Source organism: Gossypium raimondii, chromosome 4, assembly GCF_025698545.1.
Source record: "Gossypium raimondii isolate GPD5lz chromosome 4, ASM2569854v1, whole genome shotgun sequence".
Lineage (NCBI taxonomy): Eukaryota > Viridiplantae > Streptophyta > Magnoliopsida > Malvales > Malvaceae > Gossypium > Gossypium raimondii.
In genome coordinates, this window is record NC_068568.1 from 12,137,605 (window position 1) to 12,152,220 (window position 14,616).

Consider the following 14,616-nt stretch of genomic DNA (forward strand, 5'->3'; position numbering starts at 1 on the left):
CTTTGCGAAACATATGCTATTAGCACTATTATTGTAGCCATTTTTTTATAATCAACTATTCACTCTTAACATATGTTAATAATTTTATTATTTTTATTTATGATTATTGATTATGGGTTATTTAATAAAATTTACTTTCAGGTCAGCTAAATAGGAACCTATCATTATAAGGGACATTTGTTTTAATGAATATAAAGTCATATACCATAATAGTATTACTGAAATGTAAGATTACTTAGCACATTATCATATATATTATTTATCAAGTTTGATTTATATAAGATTTTATTGGTTGATTGATAAAAGTTAACATTCTCTAAAAATTCATAGAGCTCTTCCATTAGACTTTAAAATTCTCATTTTGTTACAAAATTAAAATCTTACATTTAACATAGTATTATCATAATTAATATATTAATTTTCCTTAAAAACCTTATCTCATTATTTGAATGCAACAATCTAGATATCTTTTATTTTATTACTATATATTAATTTTTTCTATTAAAAAATATTTTAAATGATTTTTAAATTTGGTAATTGTTAAGTTTGAAAATACCAATAGGGAGTGAATTGTTATTTTAAAATCTTTACAAAATTATCTAAATGATAAAGAAAAGGGAAGAAAAGTTTGGACAATTCAATTTATAGTGGTTCGGCCCCAGTTACTTACCTCCACTACCTTAGCTTTTCACCATTAAGGATTTCTCAAATCACTACTAGAATTGATACCTTTCAAGGAGAAGATATTACATTTACAACCCCTATCTTTTTCACAATGCTAAGATAAAACAATTCTCCAGAGCTTTTATGTCTAAACTAGAACCCTTCTTAATTTTTATAGCTCAACTAAAACCCTATCAATTTACAATTGGTGGTATGAAAAAGAGTAGACAAAGAGACCTCTACAAGGTATGTATGTGTTTACAAAATTAAGTTCTCAAAGAAATGAAATAAGAGTGTTAAAAGATCAAACAATAAACTCCTAGAGAATATTAACAAGAGAAATGAAAGAATAAAGATTTAAACAATTTTCTATTGATCTTAATGCTTGGATATCTCTCTCTCTTTTCTTTTTTTTTTTGTCTTGAAGTGTATTTATATCAAACAATAAACTCCTAGAGAATACTAACAAGGAAATGAAAGAATAAAGATTTAAACAATTTTCTATTGATCTTAATGCTTGGATCTCTCTCTCTCTCTCTCTCTCTCTCTCTCTCTCTCTCTCTCTCTGTCTTGAAGTGTATTTATATCAAGCAACAAGTTTGTGGACATTTATGGCCATTGAGGATGATGGATTCTAGCCGCTGCGAGCATTTGTTTTGTGCATTTAATACATCCTCTAGTAGTATCTCTCAAGACATAAACCCTTTGTCTCAACTAGGAAGAAAAATATGATCATTATATAGTCATTAGCAAGTTGTGTCTTGAGAAATGGCTCCCTTGAAGCAACCTTTAGCTCCAATGTTTGTCTGTCTCGAGACATGCTTGTTGTCTTGAGGCAAGACTCTGTCTCGAGACCAAAGCCTCTGAAATAGAATTTTGCATTCAAATTTTCATGTCTCGAGACATATGTATGTCTCGAGACTTGCATACCAAAGTCCCTTAAGAAAATTTAAACACCTTAAAACACTTTGGTATTGATCCAAGAATATTTAGATAAATTAAAACACATTTAAAACATGATTTTGAGTATATTGCAAGTCTTTGAAAATTGATAAGCTGTAAAAGTAACATACTTTAATCTCATTCTTAATGCATTTTTAGATGATTAATTATATAAATTAGTGAATTTGATGCTCCTAATCCTTTAAATTCATTTTTCTATACTTAGAAGAGCATTTGGGAGTGAAAGGAGCAAAAAATGAGCTAAAATCGGACAAATAGAGCTGTTTCCAGGATTCACACGGCCTGGGCATTTCCACATGGGCTGGCCATATGGCCATGTGCCAACTCGTGTCGATATCGCACCCTGCTTCCCAAATACATGGAAAAACTCAATTTTTAGGCTTTCTGAGCATTCTAAAGTCTATAAATACCAATTAGAAGATGACCTAAGGGGGTACTTAGAGAAGATCGAAGAAAGCACTCGAAGAACGCCATCGGAATCAACTCGGAAGCGGATCTCCCTCAAGATCGAAGATCTCCATTTAATTTCTTTCGAAGTTTTATTGAGTTTCTTTATATCTTGTGGTTATTCTGAATTTGAGATGTTTTCATTCAAGATTATGGACTAAATTCCCTAGATACCTAGGGAAGATGAAATCTATGATGAATCTTATTATTTGATTTCTAATTTACGCGATAAATACTTGATTCTTGTTCTCAATTATGTATGCTTATGTCTTGTATTAATATTTCTAAGATATTAATTCAAGTTTAATGTGCTTATTTCAGTGGACCAAAAATATATGTTTAAGAGTAGATCTAGCATAATTGAGTGGAGTTGCATGCAATCCTAAAAATAGGACGATATAAATCTAATAGGGGAATCTATAGATAGAGTTAATGCAACAATAGGGGTTTTAATTAGAAAGAGATTTCAATTAATCAACCTAGAGTCAGTTGTTCTTACTCTCGAAAGAGATATTAACATAATTTAGGGATTTTTACGGATCAAGACACAAGTAAATAAATCGTTTAATTCAGATTCATAATAATAGGTGAAGTCTAGGTGGATTCTTTTCTGGGTATTGTCTATCTCATTGGTTATCTTTGATTATTTTCCTATTTCATTCTCTGTTGCATTCTTAGTTAGATTATTTTAGTAATTTTAGATTAAAAACAATCACTCCAATTTGTCAGCTAAATAATAGAAAAACGGTAATTACTAGTACTTTTAGTCCTCGTGGATATGATATTCCCTACTCACCATAACTATACTATTATTCGATAGGTGCGCTTGCCTTAGTCGTATTTATAGTTAGTTTAGTGACCATAAAAATGTTTGATAAAATTTTCAACTATATTTTCAACGAATGATTTAGTAAATATAATACATATAAAATTTATCTTAAATGTTGTTATATCAAAAGCTTTAGATAACAAAGCTAACAAAGATTCACTATGTTTGGATTTTAAACATTCCCACAAGACAATAATCTTACATTCCTAATAGTGTTAAGATTTTAAAATATAAAGGTTAACCTCAATAACACCTCTTTGTTAAGTAATCTTACATTCCGACTAGAACCTAAATTTTAGATAATTTTACTATTTGTTTTATTATTTTAATCAATTTTATCCATCTAATTAAAAATATTGTTTTTAACTTTGAAATACTTTTTATCAACATGTTTATTATTAATTATTATATTATTTAATACGATTATTTTAATTTTCCAATAACTTTAAGAGTTAATTGATTCGCGATGCAATCAATTTTCTTAAATTATTACAATTATGATTTACAAATTTATTTCAACATTTAATATATTATAATAAAAGCAAGAATTATCATAATTTATCATTATATGAAAATTGAGACTAGAAAAAAAATAAATTAAACTTGTTAAAAAATAAAATAAAGTAGATTTGATCATGAGTCAGGTCAGGCCTGGAGGCCCTTCTGATAAATGGGTTTGGATAAAAATTAAGTTCGTTTTCTAAATAGATCGAGCTTTGGGTAAGCATTTTTCAGCCCGACCCGACCTAACCCAAATAAATTAAATATTTTTAATAATAAATTTATATTCACCAAAGCCCTACCCTAGCCCTTACGAGTGTTTTAAAATACAACATCCCTATCCCTTTGCCTTTACCCTTATTTCTAAATCTCCCAAATCAATTCCTATTTTCACCAAAAATCCTTAGTGCCTTCGTGCTGCTCACCGGCCGGTGAAGTTGTTGCTTCCTCTATCACCGACATTCACCACTGTCATCCCCTTCTCCGCTCCAGTTTTCAATCGTCATCGTCCTTGTGTCACCAATCAATCTCATCCAAATTAAGGTATATGTTACTTCTAAACCTCCATTATGGGATAATTTTGAACTAGAGTTTTGATTTCTTGCATTTATAACCCCAGAAAAAAAAATAAAACTAAAAAATTATCAATGTATTAACTATTTATTTAACTCTTTCTAAAATCTTAGAAAAGTTTTTTGTAAAAAAATTAACCAAAGAGGAAGATGGAGAACCAGAGGAGAAGCACAAATTCAATTTTTATTTTTATTTTGTAATATAGAGATGAGTCTGAATTTATTATATCATTAACAATGCAAGTAGGCTTCTTGAAAAGTCAAACAATTATCGTTTTAAGTTGAATCGGTGGGTTTGAAGTAAAGACTCAAATGGTTGGATTTTTTATCTTGTTTTTAAAACATTGATATATACATATGTTGTACTTAAATTTGTTGTATATAATAAAATTGTAATACCCAAATTTTACCCGGCCCTATAAATAAATAAACACCAAATTAAAATAAATTACATCAGATCCATGACCCAAATATCCATTAACCCAAAATTGCAGACCTAATACCCAATAACCAAATCAGCCCAAAACTAAAAACAAAAAAAAACCTAGAACCTTCAACCGCTGCTCTCCCACATGCGCGCCTCCAACCCCTTCCATGTCACCCCACGAACGGCTTCTTTCGTAAGACGGTTTTACCTACAAAATAGGACCATAAACAGCAAGAGAGGGGTACACTAAAGGCACGATAGAATCAAATAACAGAGGAGGAGAGAAAAATAGGGGATTTTATTTATTTTTTTCTTCTTTTCTTTTTTTTTTCTTTTCGATTTAGCTATATAAGGCCAATTCCAAATCTATAAAGAAAAAAGAAACCGATATTCATGAATCGAAAGAGATTTAAAAGAAATAAAGCAGAAGAAAAAGTTTCAGCAAGGTGATAGCAAATTTCTTTTTTTAGTTCTTGAAATATATTTTACTTGTTGCTTGTTAATGAAATAGTAAATAAAAAGAAGATTAAAAGAGAGAGAAATTACCTTGCGTTGCTGACTTAGCCTTCTCCGTCGCAATCGGAGCACTGGCGAAGGTCGGAGGTGGTGGGACGGTTTGATTCCCAAACGGTGTGGTTAGGGTTTATTCCAAAGGATAGCCATGCATTTAGCATTCTTTTTCAGTTTTATATTTAATATGCTACTATACTGTTTCTTTTTTTTAGTTTTATATTTAATATGCTACTATGTCGTTTCTATCCTTTTTCTATGGCTTCAAAACGGCCAATTTACCAATAAAAGCTTAATTTTTTTATAAATTTACCGAAATGGGCTCGGTATTTTATTATTTACCGGAATGGGCCATTTTTCGGCAAATCGCTTCCACGTCACCGCGATGTCAGGGGACGTGCCAGGAAATTGCGACCACGTCAGTGCGCTTTGCTGACGTGGCAACAAATCGCGTCCACGAGGGGGCGATTTGTTGCCACGTCAGGAAAGCACACTGACGTGGCCGCGATTTCCTGACGTTGCGCGTTACAGGGACGCGATTTGCTTGTTTTTCCCACGTTAGGTTTTTGGATTTTAAGGTTTAAGATTTTTAGGGTTTTGGAGAAAAAAGTAAACAAATAAGTCGCGCCCATGTGTACGCGCTTTTGCTACAGTAGATCTTGAAAAAATAATTTCGAGTTGATGTTTCTGAGCAAATAGTATAAAATCGCTTCTAGCAGGATGCTGTTTGATAAGAATTTGTGAAATCGTGCCCTCGTGGACGCGCTTTTGCTACAGTAGGTCCTGGAAGAAATAATTTTGACTTGACGTTTCTGAGCAAATAGTATAAAGTCGCTTCTAGCAAGATGCTATTTGAGAAGAATTTTTGAAACCGCGCCCTCGTGGACGCGTTTTTGCTACAGTAGGTCCTGGAAGAAATAATTTCGACTTGACGTTTCTGAGAAAATAGTATAAAATCGCTTCTAGCAGGATGCTATTTGAGAAGAATTTATGAAATCGCGCCCTCGTGGACGCGCTTTTGCTACAGTAGGTCCTGGAAAAATAATTTTGACTTGACATTTCTGAGCAAAAAGTATAAAATCGCTTCTAACAGGATGCTATTTGAGAAGAAATTGTGAAATCGCGCCCTCGTGGACACGCTTTTGCTACAGTAGCATGTTTGGGCTGAGGCTATAAATTAGGCAGAAAATGTTTTCAGAATGCATAAGCCACAACAGAAACAATTTAGAGAGGCTAAGAAGGTTAGAGTTTCAAATATGAGTGAACATATTAGTGTTGTTATTTACTACGATGGTGAGGTTTGCCACACCGAGAATGGTGTTGTTTTTTTGTCGAAGAATATGGTGCGACTGGTTTTTAACCAGAACATAGATTTGACAGAACTTCGTAAAAGAATTAGGCGTAAAATTTTCGAAACGACGCCAATGAAAGTTTTGTCTATTACGTATCGATTCTGTTCTTCTGTTGATCAGGCGACATATGACTCGTTCGACATAAAAGGTGCTAGTAGCTTGGAGGCAATGGTGCAGACTCATCTTGCTAGTGGAGCACCTTATATTGAGTTATATATACAATTTACATCGCCGAATAATGTACTTGCGACCGGTGTTCAAGATGTATACACGACCCTTGGCTGACATTCGGTTAGCGGGTTACAAAATACGGAACAGCCCATGTTTGGTAGAGGTGTTGAATGCACATCCCCCGCAAGACACTTTGTCGGTGGATGGGACATGTACGTCGGTGGCTCGATGTTTGATGCTGGAAATACGTACTGGGGAACGGCATCAAGTTCTAGTGGTTGGCAATCTACATCCAATTAGGGACGTTATGAAATACCCAGAAGAATGAATGATGTACTCCCTACGACGTCAACCAGTGAGGGGACCTCGTATGCTGCAGATGATTGTGGGTTAGAAGATGACTCCGATGTAGATCCAACTCAAGAGCCCGGGCCCGATGGTACAGAAGTTGGCTTATTTTCTAAACCGGAGCCTATTCCAACAGAACCTAAAGATGCTGAAAGGAGTTCAGATGAAGAAGAAAATCCACGATTCAGAGCATATTCACCTCCAGCCCACATGCATAATGTCGATCTATTTACAGATGATGCGTTAGAGTTTCCAGATCTACCACACCGGTTACGTGATCGTACAAGTTCAGGGCTAGATTCGGGTGAATTTGAAGTTGGTAATCATTTTACCAACAATGATAGTTTTATTGGTGCTTTGAAACAACATAGCATCAAAAACGGCGTTAACTACGACGTTGTTAAATCCAAATCTGATAAGTTTGAGGCAAAGTGTGCGGTGCAAGATGGCACATGTTCATGGAAAATCTACGCCTCATTAAGGAAAAAGACAGGGTTGTGGGAGATTAAAAAGTACAAAGGTCCACTTACATGTGCTGCAGGTACAGTATTGACGGTATCTGAATAATACTTTTATTATGTAATGTTGTATTATTTAATATACTCCGTTTATAAGTGTTTCACAAGATCATCCCAAGATGGGTTCAGCTATGTTAGCTAGCTTGATACTGCCCACAGTAAAAGCAGATCCCAGGACTTCAGTACCGGTGTTAATTGCCAATATCCGTAGCCAAATGGGGTACACGCCCTCTTACCGCAAGGCTTGGATAACTAAGCAAAAGGTGTTGGAGAAGATGCATAGTGGGTGGGAAGCCTCATATAATGAAATATGGCAGTGGTGTCAAGTGTTAGAGAGATACGTCCCAGGTGCCATCACAGACCTTGGAACGAAACATGCGTACTATAACGGCCGATTGCTACGTGGATGCCAAGTGTTCAAATGCCTGTTTTGGACCTTTAAGTAATGCCGAGATGTATTTCCATACTGCAAGCCATTAGTACAAATTGACGGTACTTTTATGTTTGGTAGGTATATTCATCGGCTATTGCTTGCAGTGGCACAGGATGGCGGTGGGAGAATTCTTCCAATTGCATTTGCAATGACACCGGGGGAGTTGTCTGATGACTGGGATTTCTTTCTCTCTAGGTTAAGGAGGCATGTGTACCCCCAACCTGATATCTGTGTTATTTCAGATCGGGGCATCGGTATACTAGCTGCATTTGATCGACAGGAAAGCTTATGGCAACGCACACACCATCGATATTGCTTAAGACACATTTCTTCCAACTACTACAGGCAATATCCATCTAAGAGCGAACGACAAAAAGTGACCAATATGGGTATTCAGTCCATATCTGTTTTTTTTCGTTTGTCAAGTTGAATTAGTTTTATTGGTAGAAGTGGTATGTAATATTCGCTATGAACTTATATTGGCAGGGTATGAAATAAATAAAGACCGTTTTCACGAGATGTTGGTAGTTTTACGTTCAATTAACGGAGAAGGGGCGGACTACCTTTGTAACACACGTTTCGAACAGTGGGCACAAGCATACGACGGCGGCCTATGATATGGTCATATGACGTCAAACCTGGCTGAATACATAAATTCTGTTCTTAAAGGAATGCGTCATCTACCGATAACATTGGTTGTGCGAGAGACATATTTTTGTTTGGCGGCGCTATTTCCAAAGCGAGCAGCAAGTTATGCAGGCTAGATACAGGGAGGCCATGTATGGTGCAGTAAGGTAGTTCAAGAAATTAACAAGGCCAAGGCGCGGGCAAACACCATGCACACAGTGTGTCACGATCGAGACAACTTATGGTTTCGCGTGACAGAGTTTGACAGACCACACCAAGGTGTTGTTGGCGGGTAATATCGTGTACACTTACGAAATAGGACTTGCAACTGTGGGATGTTTGATGCACTTCGTTATCCATGCGCTCATGTTATTGCAGCTTGTCAGAATCTCTGTCTGGATCCGATGAGTTATGTGGACGAAGTGTACAAATTAGAAAACATGTACAACATCTGGAGACACGTTTTCCCACCGGTCCCAGATGAACGTAAGTGGCCGCCCGTATCTTTTGCTCCTTTTAAACTGTTACCGGATAGAGAATTGTGTCGCAAACCAAAGGGTCAACCTTGCTCGACTAGAATACGCAATAATATGGATATCTGAGAAACAGCCAGTCAACAGAAGTTGTGCGGATGCTGTAGCAATCCAGGCCATACAAGTCGATCATGCCCTAATCGCAATAGTTGAATGTAATTGTAAAAAAAATTATATTTGTAAAATTATTAATTGATAAATTGTATTAATGGTTAGTAAAATTATCAAATTATATCAAATTATTAATTGTTAGTACCAGTCAAAACATTTTTCCAAATCTAACATTATGTGAATGTAAAATTATTAACTTATAATTGTATTAATGGTTAGTAAAATTATCAAATTATATCAAATTATTAATTGTTAGTACCGGTCAAAACATTTTTCCAAATCTAACATTATGTGAATGTAAAATTATTAAGCGATAATTGTATTAATGGTTAGTAAAAACCTTAAGGTTTTTAAGTTAAGGGTTTAGGGTTTTTAAGTTAAGGTTTTAAGGTTTTTAAGTTAAGGGTTAGGGTTATTAAGTTAAGGTTTAGGGTTTTTAATTTAAGGGTTAAGGTTTTCAATTTAAGGGTTAGAGTTTTTAAGTTAAGGGTTAGGGTTTTTAATTTAAGGTTTAGGGTTTTAATTTAAGGTTTAGGGTTTTTTAAGTTAAAGGTTAGGGTTTTTAAGCTAAGGGTTAGGGTTTTTAATTTAATGGTTAGGGTTAGGATTTTTAAGTTAAAGGTTAGGGTTTTTAAGCTAAGGGTTAGGGTTTTTAATTTAATGGTTAGGGTTAGGATTTTTAAGTTAAAGGTTTAGGGTATTGTTGTATTAAGGGTTTAGGGTTTTTAATTTAAGGGTTAGGGTTTTTAATTTAAGGGTTAGGGTTTTTAAGTTAAGGGTTTAGGGTTTTTTAAGTTAAGGGTTTAGGGTTTTTAAGTTAAGGTTTAGGGTTTTTAGTTAAGGTTTAGGGTTTTTAATTTAAAGGTTAGGGTTTTTAAGTTAAGGGTTTAGGGTTTTTAAGTTAAGGTTTAGGGTTTTTAGTTAAGGTTTAGGGTTTTTAATTTAAAGGTTAGGGTTTTTAAGTTAAGGGTTAGGGTTTTTAATTTAAGGTTTAGGGTTTTTAATTTAAGGGTTAAGGTTTTTAATTAAGGGTTAGGGTTTTTAAGTTAAGGGTTAGGGTTTTTAATTTAAGGTTTAGGGTTTTTAATTTAAGGGTTAGTGTTTTTAAGTTAAGGGTTAGGGTTTTTAAGTTAAGGGTTTAGGGTTTTTAAGTTAAGGGTTAGGGTTATTAAGTTAAGGTTTAGGGGTTTTAATTTAAGGGTTTGGGTTTTTAAGTTAAGGGTTAGTGTTTTTTAATTTAATGGTTAGGGTTAGGGTTTTTAAGTTAAAGGTTTATGGTTTTTAAGTTAAGGGTTTAGGGTTTTTAATTAAGGGCTAGGGTTTTTAAGTTAAGGGTTAAGGTTTTTAATTTAATGGTTAGGGTTATGGTTTTTAAGTTAAGGGTTTAGGGTTATTAATTTAAGGGTTAGGGTTTTTAAGTTATTGGTTTATGGTTTTTAATTTAAGGGTTAGGGTTAGGATTTTTTGTTAAGGGTTTAAGGTTTGTCAATTAAATTATATATTTAATTATAAATTATAAATTTATAAATTTTTACTAAGTTAAGGGTTTAAGGTTTTTAAGTAATAACTTAAAAAAATTCTATTTTATTACATCAAAAAAAATCAAAATATTCAAAATATTTGTACAAATAAATTTAAATACAAAAATCAATGTCGTACTGCGTGATTCAATTACCACATGGCGGTAGTCGTGATTCTGTATTGGATTTCTCCTTTGTCCTGCTTCTAGCGACGGTTGTGGTTCTTCCGGCGGGGATTCTGGTTCTTTCAGTAAGGCATCTGGTTGTCGGAGTTGGGACGATGAGCCACCTTGATAGAATTGTGAATGTGGAGGTGTTTGCATCACCAACGGCGACAGTGTTTGAAACCCATACGGTGGTGGGGATTGGTAAAAAGAAGAGCTCTCCGACGGCTCCTCTTGCGATCTTTCGTGCGTCGCTGGCCTATACATCGGCGGTCCACTCGGCGTAACAGGAAATAGAGCTGAACCCGGCCATTGGCTCCAACCTGCCATAGGACTCGAAAAAGGAAACATATAAGGGTTAGGATACATAAAGGGCTAGAAACGCACCGCATCATCGAAAAGGCGATTCGTGGGTATCATCGGTTGAACTGCTGGGTCGGGTGACTGTGTTTGTGCTCCCGCTGGGCCTGGTGATTCTATGGGCGCTGATGATGGGCTGGACGAATTTCTGGGCATAGTTGATGGGCCTGCGTCATCGTCCCTTCTTCTTGGATTTAAAGGGCCACGTCGTTCCCTTTGGTTACGTAATTGCCGCTGCCTTTCCTCTGGATATAGTAAATACGGCTTTCCATGGATCCTAAACCATGGTATGTACTCTGGTACGTAGGCTAACTCCGGAACGATGATCGGTTCCCTATTAGGTATATAAATATACCAATCTTCCCACATTTCGATGAACTCAGACCAGAATCTCGGCCAATCCGTATTCAATTACTGAATGTCAATTTTGTGGTGATCGTCAAACACCTCAGGTTCCACGGGAATCGGTTGCCTACATCTAAATTGCCGTAACACATTGTCTGACTGGTGCATCTCCACGGTCGCATAGTTGATCAACGCGACTTTCAAGTGCCAAGCGTTCGGATTTTGTAAGAACTCTTCCGAAATTACTTCCTGAATTACCGGATCCTCGTATGGTGTACATTGAAACTATATGAACATGATAGAAATATTAGTTATATACATAATAGTAAATACTAAATACCAATCGACTAGCAAATGATGGAAATATCAATTTTATTTAATACTTACATGTGCTTCCGACTGTTGGTCTAATAGAAGCCGTATATCTTCAAGAGAGGTAGGTAATCGAGCATGACTTGTCGGATGGTTCCACCTAATTAAATCAATTTTTAGCATACTTTTATTTTTTAAAATCTACATAATAATTGTAAAATCTAATATAAAATTTACCTCGTTATGAGTGGGAATGTATATGGGTGGTCCACTCGAGGACGAAGAAATGGAAAGCGAAACCGTGCCCATGACTGCAGCCAAGATGGCAGACCCCCAACTCAATTCACCAGCTGCTCTAAAATCAACGAGTTTCAGCGGCCATTTTAGATGTACGCGGCTCCGTGACAAGTCGGGCATCAGATAACCTCTAATTAATTGAAGAATGTATGCCCGAGCATATCAGATTCTTTCAATTTCGGTTGAATCTTCATCCGGTTCAGGGAATGTGTCACGTAACTAGCCCATCTCGATCTTACCTCCGTCCATTTACTCCGGAATAGAGCCCAAAAGCTCTAGCACACCACTCCCCAATCGCTAGATTGGGCAGACTCGGTGACTGGGTACCTGTCCACCGGCAATCCCAATTGCAGACTGACATCTTCCAGAGTGATAGTGCACTCTCCACATGGAAGATGGAATGTATGCGTCTCGGGTCTCCACCTCTTGATCAATGCACTGATTAGTTTTGGGTCCACCTTGCATCCCCAGCCTACCGTCGTCACGTGCCAAAAATCCACTTCCCGCAGGTAGTTCTCTACCAACGGTGATGGAGGACCATGCATATTACGGATATTGCATTCCAATATCCGATCTACAGACTTTTATAACAAATAATTAATTAATAATTATCGAAAAATACATAAATAAAAATTCTTAAATAATATTTAAAAATTAAATTTAACGCTTACCATTTTCATTTGTTCCACCGATATGTGATGCTTATCAAGACGAGTCAATTCTCCGGCCATTGCTGAAATCGTACAAATTTTTACGGTTTAAAAAATTTTAAAAAAAATTTAAATTATTTAAAAAAAAAGGATTTAAGAGAAATTTAAGAGGAACTTGAGAGCAAATTGAGATTAAATATGGATTTGAGAGAAATATGGAAGGAAATTGAGAGGAAATTGAGAGGAAATTTGAGAGAGGATTAGTTTGTGAAAAAAAAAGGGTGGGGGTATTTATAGTTTTTTTTTTTACCGTTGGGGGGGCAACGGTCAATTTTTTGACCGTTGCACTGTTCATGCGCGGGGCAAGTCGCGACCACGTCAGCGCGCTTTGCTAACGTAGCAATAAATCTGTAACACCCCTAACCCGTATACATCGTCGTATTAGGGTTACGAGGCATTACCGAACAAACACAACCAATTTTTTTTTCCACACCAATTCTTAATACAAAACATACATATCCGTCAATTCAATATCATAGCACAACCGAAACTCATCCCTTAACCAATTTACAGCATAAACACCACTTCAAATTAAGGTTAGATCATGATCAAATATACATTATGTTCTTTCATACTCTTTAGCGAATTGTTTAATAAAACTTACAAGCATTTTTACTATGTTTTAAACTTACTAATACAAACTAATTCATAATTTATCCATGATGTAACCAATCAAGAAATATAATCAAGTTATCAATCATACTAATTATCATTTATACAAATAGACTTATACCATGGTCGAATCATTTAAATCAATCAAATTGAACATTCAACCTAGAATATATAAAACTAAGTTTAAACATAATGATCAAGCCATTTTTAACTAAACCGAATTTAAGCATAGGAAATAGACCATTAAAACATATTCGTTAATACCAAATTCAAAACGAAAAGAGATAAGCCATTTTCGCATGGCTCATATTCACATATCCCAAAAATTTAAACATATTAACTAGACTATACATGCCATAGGTTCGAGTTCAAAATATATAAATTACCAAAGACGGTCGATATTGTGATAGATTATGCTGATGATCCCCGAGCTCGTAACGCGTCTCCAAAATCTATAAGAATAGATAGACAAAGATAACCAAAGTAAGCTTTTATAGCTTAGTAAGTCTATAGCGCATCTAAAAATACATATAAAAGAATCACATAATTATTTAAGTAAATTTATCGAAATAAAAAATATCAAATATAATTACTAACCAAACATTTCTATATTAAGTCATTTCGTTTAAATCTAAAAGAATGTATATTTAACTAATATACATAAACGGACAAAGGTATATACATTATATGCATAAAATCAAATTACTAACATAATCATTATCTGCATATCTGATTTCTAGAGTACTTGTTGTTCGTACTTCATCGGATCCATTTATATATAATTGTTCAATTACATATACCAAAAGCATAATTTTTATACTTATAAACTATAAAGGCCGAATGCACATATTCACTTATACCCACCTATGCCGAATGCATACGTATATACACTTATATCTACCTATGCCGAATGCATACAAATATATATCCACCTATGCCGAATGCCTACATATGCACACATAAATATCCAACAATTTTCATGACATCCGAGATATATATATACATACTCACTAATCACAAAGATTCGAACAATTATATACTCATCAACATCTTGAAACAATGTTCATACATTCATCCATTTCATATAAAATCATATCTATATTTATACCAAATGCTTAGAATCACTTAATTCATCATATTCGGATCACCGGCACTTAGCCTGCTAGGCTTATAGCCTGATTCAGATCACCGGCACTTAGCCTGCTAGGTTTATAACCTGATTCATATCACCGGCACTTAGCCTGCTAGGCTTATAGCCTGATTCAGATCACCGGCACTTAGCCTGCTAGGT

General features: G+C 35.0%; 1 long non-coding RNA gene across 1 annotated transcript; it reads right to left on the bottom strand.

Annotated features, from left to right (window-relative positions):
• Positions 1–11,103: 11,103 nt before the first annotated feature.
• LOC128040366 (uncharacterized) lies at positions 11,104–13,779 on the bottom strand. The gene is made up of 5 exons (XR_008194989.1): positions 13,712–13,779; positions 12,675–12,736; positions 11,944–12,584; positions 11,782–11,866; positions 11,104–11,679 (listed from the first exon to the last, which is right to left on the bottom strand). It is a non-coding gene; the product is annotated as an uncharacterized LOC128040366 (long non-coding RNA).
• Between the last annotated feature and the right edge of the window lie 837 nt (positions 13,780–14,616).